The sequence below is a fragment of the Malus domestica genome, chromosome 11, assembly GCF_042453785.1.
Source record: "Malus domestica chromosome 11, GDT2T_hap1".
NCBI lineage: Eukaryota > Viridiplantae > Streptophyta > Magnoliopsida > Rosales > Rosaceae > Malus > Malus domestica.
Genome location: NC_091671.1, coordinates 22,695,471 through 22,702,254, shown reverse-complemented (window position 1 = coordinate 22,702,254; position 6,784 = coordinate 22,695,471).

The following is a 6,784-nucleotide window of genomic DNA, read 5'->3' as shown; positions in this document are numbered from 1 at the left end:
GTAAAAACAAGTTTGAAACACTAAACTAGACTCAAAGAATGCAAAGCTAAACTTTAAAATACCAAAACAAACCAAAAGACTCAAAACAGCACCAAAACACTCAAAACTACCTTAAAAACACAATCTGGGCAGTTTTGAACACTAGACACAAACTTGGACGAAATTAGGTTTTAACTTGACTCAAAACACTTAAAAACACAAACTAACTTGACTTCTAACTAATATGACTCAACAAAGAAAAGGCTGATTGATTTTGGACGAATTTGAAAACAAAACAAAACTTTGTAAAACGAACAGATTTTAAAACGAATTTGGTTTAAATGAATGGATGGAAGGCTAGCTAAGGGGTTCATCTCCACACATGTTATACTTGCATTCAAAACGATTTCCAATTGCTTTTCAATAACCCATGAATTCTCAACGCCCCAAGTTAATTAGGTCCGCTTAAATTAACCTTCAGATTTTCCTAACGTTATTGAATTGGATGATTACATACGACAACCCAAAGCATTCCCCACAAGTCCCCTACATGATTGCATAATAGAGATACAAGCAAGAATCATTAAGTTCTATGAAAACCATAAGCATTGACGAAGCACTTGTTACTATGATTGCATGAAACTTATGCCAAGAATTTACTTAACGCGATTGAGATCATCAACCTTTACTACTTGTGAATATAAGTCCATAACGATTAGGTGAAATTTGCTTATATCCTAGCATTCAATTTATGCATGATAATTAAGCGTGCACTCTCAACTAACACACATAAATCAATGTAATTCACATAGATAAGTAAATTGAATTCACAACTTATGAAACGCAATTAGAAGTAATCAAATCATATCGCAAGCATAAACATGTATTTCGAATCCCCCCTAGCCAAGGGGGGTTTAGTATCCCCCCCTAGCCAAGGGGGGTTTAGTTCCTCATACTCGCAAAGCAAAGATACATAAATTTAGACATTAAAATCAAAGGAAAGAAAACACCTAGAATGCTCCAACGTGGCAGCAAGTGCATCCAAGAATCCTCCTTCCTCCTTGCTGCGGCAGAGATCTTTAGACAGGTTTTTTGGGGTTATTTGTGGTGTAAAATGGATGGGGAATGGTAGGGAAGGCTTTATGGTTGATGGGTGGTGCGGCTAGGGTTGTTTTTAGGCAGAAATTTGGGAGAATGGTGGTGGAAGGCTGCGGCAAAGGCTAGGGCAGATTTCTGGCGTGATTTATGAATGTGAGAGGTGGTGATCTGATCTAGGGGTTGATATGAGTATATATAGGCACTTAAAACCCTAGGGGAATCAGATATGGACTTGAATAACCCAAATCCACAAGGAATTAGGCTTAAAAATCAGAAATCCTAAGGGATAAAGGAATAAGGGTGCGGCAGGAATTATAGGATATGGATAGGTCTTCTAGAATGCCTTGCAAGGCAAGAAACTAGGGTATCTAGAAGCTAGGGTGCGGCATTAATGTAGGGATTAGGGATAGGGCTTCTAGAAAGCCCCAAAACTGATAGGAAATGTAGGAAACTCACGGCAAGGAGGGGAACTCTCTAGAAACTTCTCATTTGTGTCCTACAACACTTAGGAGTCCTTCTCGCATTAGGAAAACATGTCTCAATCCTCCCTTGACTTGGAATTCTTCTCCTTTTTCATCTTGGAAACCTTTTCCTTCTTGGACTTGGAAAACTTCTTTGTTGCTGAAACTTGATGCCATTTGGATTTAACTTTCCTACTTCAAGTAGGAAACCTTGTTTGAGTAGGAAACTTCATTCGTCTAGGAATCCATCTTCAACTAGGAATCATTGATTGATTAGGACACCTTCTTGGACTAGGATTTCATCTTCAATTTGGGTCTTTCCTACTTCAACTAGGAATCCTTGCTCAAGTAGGAATCATCATTTTCAAATCTTCATTTTCGTCCAAACCCTTGGCTCCAAATATGTGATATCCAATCCAAGCTCCATTTTGCTCCAAAAGGCTCCAAATTGCTCCTTTTTATGTAATATGCCTTTAAAACCTGAGAACACAAGAAACTAGCTTAAAAGACTACTTTACTAAGGAAAAACACTATAAATGCACAAGAACAAGCTAAACTAAGGCGCATAAATATGCTCCTATCACTACTTCGATGGCTTTCTGGACTGAGATTCGAATCGGCCGTCCATCCTCATTAAAACCCTGTAAGGTAATGTAGCCGGCGTGATCGTTATAATAGTGGGCCTGAATCATGTTGGTTTCGAATGGCTGATTATCGGCTGGGTGGACTACAACCTATTTGCCATCCCAAAAATTCAGAACTTGGTAGAAGGAAGAGGGAATGCAATTTGTTTGATGGATCCAATCCTAACTGAGCAAAGCATTATATTCGGTCTTAGAGTCGACAATAAAAAATGCGGTCATGTGATTGCAACCTGCAATGTTTACCTCTAAAGAGAGCACTCCTTTGATTGGAGACTTATCATCGACAAAGTTGCTCATGGTTATCCCTGATGGGATGAGTTCGTCGTTGGATCATCGTAATGCTTTCATGACGGATACGGGCATGATATTGACCGTCGCCCCCAATCGACGAAAATTTTGGAGATTGGGTAACCTTCAATGTGGGCCGTGACATACAACGACTTTAAATGTTGAAGGTTAGCTGAGGATGAACGAGGAAACAATATGGCCAGGGCTGTTTTAAGTTTTTCGTTGTTATTTGCTTGCTCATCTTCGGTGTTGGTGACGAAATCAACTTGTGTGGCTTCCTTAGCCACCACATCACCATCCAAGAAATTTGGTTGGTGTGTAATTGGCTGGAATTCAGTAGGTAAAACATGGACCATACTGATTTCCATGTTCTCAAGGACTGAAGGGCCCATTGGATCCTGGTCGTCGTCTTCTGAGTTATCGAGGACTGCAGCATCGATCGTTAAAACATTATCGGCCTGATTATCGTATGTATCAACACGTATTTGCTCTTGTTCCATGTAACCTGACCTTGCTTCCTTCTGACTGTTGTCGTCGAGCCCATTCGTTTCTGGTGTCTGATTTTGCCCCTGCAATGCCTTACGAGCTCGTTCCTCGTAGGCGATCCGGGCGTCCCTTGTGTTTAGGTAGGCATCCAGTCGCGTCACCCGATCTTTTTCATTGACTGTAAGACCGAAGAGAGATATGGTCGAAAAGACTTGGAAGTGGAGTCGTAAATATTGAAGGTCGTCAAGAGAGAAATGAAGCTCGGCTATATCAATGTCCGTGTATGGATCGACCTCAAAGCCAAGGACCCTGGCTTCTTGTATGTGCTAGAACCCGGCTTTCATTGCTGGATCGGTGGTTTTCTGGATAATCTAATCAGCATCAGGGCAAGTTAGTTCCAGGTCGAGGGCTTCTTGACATGCCTTGGGCAGGCCGTACAAGTCATTGGTAGAATGTTCCTTATGAAATTCGCGCATATACTCCAAGGATTCGTCGAGGAATGGAGGGTGCAGGTTTCACCGAATCTTTATTAATGAAACTTGCAGGGGCAATGTGGGAAGCTTGCTTTCAACTTCTTTTTTGAAATGCTCGAAACGATCAACTGCCTTTATCTCTTGAAGTAATTCGGCCATGATGGTCGAGGTACGTCAGTCATAGTCGCTTCTTGTTGCCTCTTTCGGCTGCCATTTAGTACTTAGAATAGCCTGTGCTGCCTATCCTCGAGCCATGCAATCTATCCATTGACGTCGACATTTTTTAGACTTGGATAGGGCAATATACATACCAGTGGGGGAATTGTAATTGTACCAATGTTGGTCGCGTGGTTCAGACGGTTCGAAGGTTTTCTGATTCGTCAATGAACTTAAGCTGCTAGAATTACGCGAGTAATAATCCTTGTTATAAAATGACGTGTCGAAGTCAGGGCGCCGTCTGGTCGAGGTAGGACCATCTGTCCATTCTTGAGGGTCGAGCCTATCGAACACTTTCTGGCGTTGGCTTTGATGTGAAAATTAACTTAACACATAAATTAAACCCTCTTTTGACAATTGTAGTATATAAGTAAGTAGGGATCATTCTTAAACCGGGGATTAGGAGGGATTGCTAAAACACTCTAAACTGACTCAAATATATAAAACTAGGCTAAAACCACTTAACTAGACTCAAAGAACTCAAAACAAACTGAAAAGACTCAAAACTAACTAGAATAACTCAAAACAGCTTAAAACAACTAAATAGACTCAAACTAGACACTAGGAATGACTTTGGACTAAAATCAGTTTTAACTTGACTCAAAACACTTAAAAAACACAAACTAAATAGATTCTAACTAATTAGACACTCTAAAGTAAAGGGGAATTTGGTTTTAGACGAAAATAAAGTAAAACAAAGCAAGAACTAGAACTAGACAGATTTGCACGAAATTGGTTGAATTAGATGGATGATGGGCTAGCTAGAGGGTTCTTCTCCACACATGACACACTTGCATTCAAATTGATTTCCAATTGTTTCTTTAAATAGACCATGAAACTCAATACCCCAGGTTAACCGTGATAGCACTTTTTTAACCTTCAAATTCTCCTTAAGTTATTGAATTGGATGGGAAAGCACATACAACAATTCAAAACATTCTTTAAAAGTCCCCTACGTGAAAAGCACAATAAAGGTACAATAAAAGATCATTAAGCTTCATGAAAACTATAAGCTTTGACGAGGCATTCGTAACTATGATGAGCATGATACTCCTGCCAAGAATTTACTTAACATGATCGTTTATAAGCGACCTCCACTACTTGGAAATATAAGTTTATAACTATTAGGTGAAACTCCCTTGTATTTTAGCTTCAAATCCCTGCATGAAAACTAAGCGTGCACTCTTAACAAACATACAAGAATAAGTTATCAATCAAACGGTTAAGCAAATTGAATTCACAACTTATGAAATAACAACTGAAGGTAATCAATTCATAATGCAAGTATAATCATGGTTTTGAATAGCCCCCTAGCCAAAAAGGGCTTAGTTCCTCATAACCGCAAAACAAAGATAAACAGATTTATACATTGGAAACAAAAGAAAGAAAACACCTAAAACGCTCCAATGATCCAAATTGGACAGCAAACACGTCCATGCACTTTCCTTCCCTTCCTTTGCTGCGGCACAAGGTGTTTGTGATGGTTTGAAAGGTTGTTTGTATGGAGGAATGGATGGGAAAAGGTATGGTGATGTTTTGGATGGATTAACATCAGAAAGTACGAGGGTTTGCAAAGGATGAATGCGGCTGGATGTGTCTTTGAGAATGGATGGGAAGAATGCGGCTGGATGTCTTTATTTAAAGGCTTTTAGGTAACAAGACGCATAAATTAATTTAGGTTAGAGAATTAAATCCAAAACTTAGAGGAAATAGGAGTTAGAGCCAAAATCCCAAGGGAATAAGGACATGAGGTGCGGCTGAGAAGGAAAGGGCAAGGGAATGCCTTGCAAGGCAAGGAAAAAGGATTTCCTTTCTGATTTAGGTGCGGCAATGCCCTAATTCTAAAGGGAATGGGTTTTCTTGTGCGGCAAGGGGAGGGAAGTGAAGGGAAAGGTGCGGCAACCTACAAGGACTGAGAATTATGTGTCCCAAAGTATTTAGGACTCCTCCTTGTAGTTGAAGCCTTTATGCATTAGGATTAGGAACCCTTGACTCGGCCAATCCCTCTTCTTCTTGGATTCCTTTTCCTTCTTTGACTTGAATTACTTGTTTTCCTTTTCTTTGGCAGATTCCAAGCTTCTTTAATCTTCAATTTGTCCATCCATTTGGCTCCAAGCATGTGATATCCATTTTATGCCCAAAACTGCTCCAAAATGCATTTCTTTGTCTCTTTAATCCTTTGGACCTACAAACACACGAAAATGACTTGAAATACTGCATTAACTAAGAAATAGCAACAGAAATGCACAAGAACAAGCTAACTAAGTCGCATAAACATGCTCCTATCAAATTCCCCCACACTTAGCTTTTGCTAGTCCTCGAGCAAAACAAAACAAACAAAACATAACCTAGACCTTCCAACATTTGCCTCAGGGATTTCCAATGAAACATAACATGCCAAACATCACTACTCACATAGATTTAAGCAATCCTTACACTCAAGCATACTTAATCATAGTCACCATTCACTAGCTCACATTTAATCAATTAAAACAACATTTTGAATGGAGTAACATGCCTTAGAGAGTTCACTCAATTCCTCACTAAGTACACTTTTGTTTTCACACAAGAATTTCTGACTACACTCCCTCTACTAGATATATGTGAGAAGATTGATGTAAACATGAAGACTAGTACTCACATATGTTTTTCAACAAAGAAGCAATTTCTGGAATTATTAATACATGTATATATATGATCTCATGAACGGAATGGTACTACTTAGAAGCGAGAACGGAATTATTAATACATGTATATATATGATCATATTTATATATATTTTTACTTCAAATTCACTCGTCTTTTCTTAGTTAGTTCCTTATATTTTTGAGCTATTTATGTTATTTTTGTGTTTATAAGATCTGTTATGTAAAGAAAACAAAAATAGCACAAATAAGATCTATTTACGTTATTTTCATGACTGCTTTCTTTTATTTGCTATTGTCAATTTGCTGAGTTATGCTTTCCATATATTTATTTTAAGCACCACATGATTTCAGGTTAGTGCTTGCTTGCACACTGGAAAACTTGCTGCCTTGGTAATTTTGGTCTCTGGAGGAATTGTATTACAAATTTTGGCAGTGTGGTTGGTGAAGCAAATAGAAAACAAAAAGAAACAGAAAATGATAAAAGCAAAGAA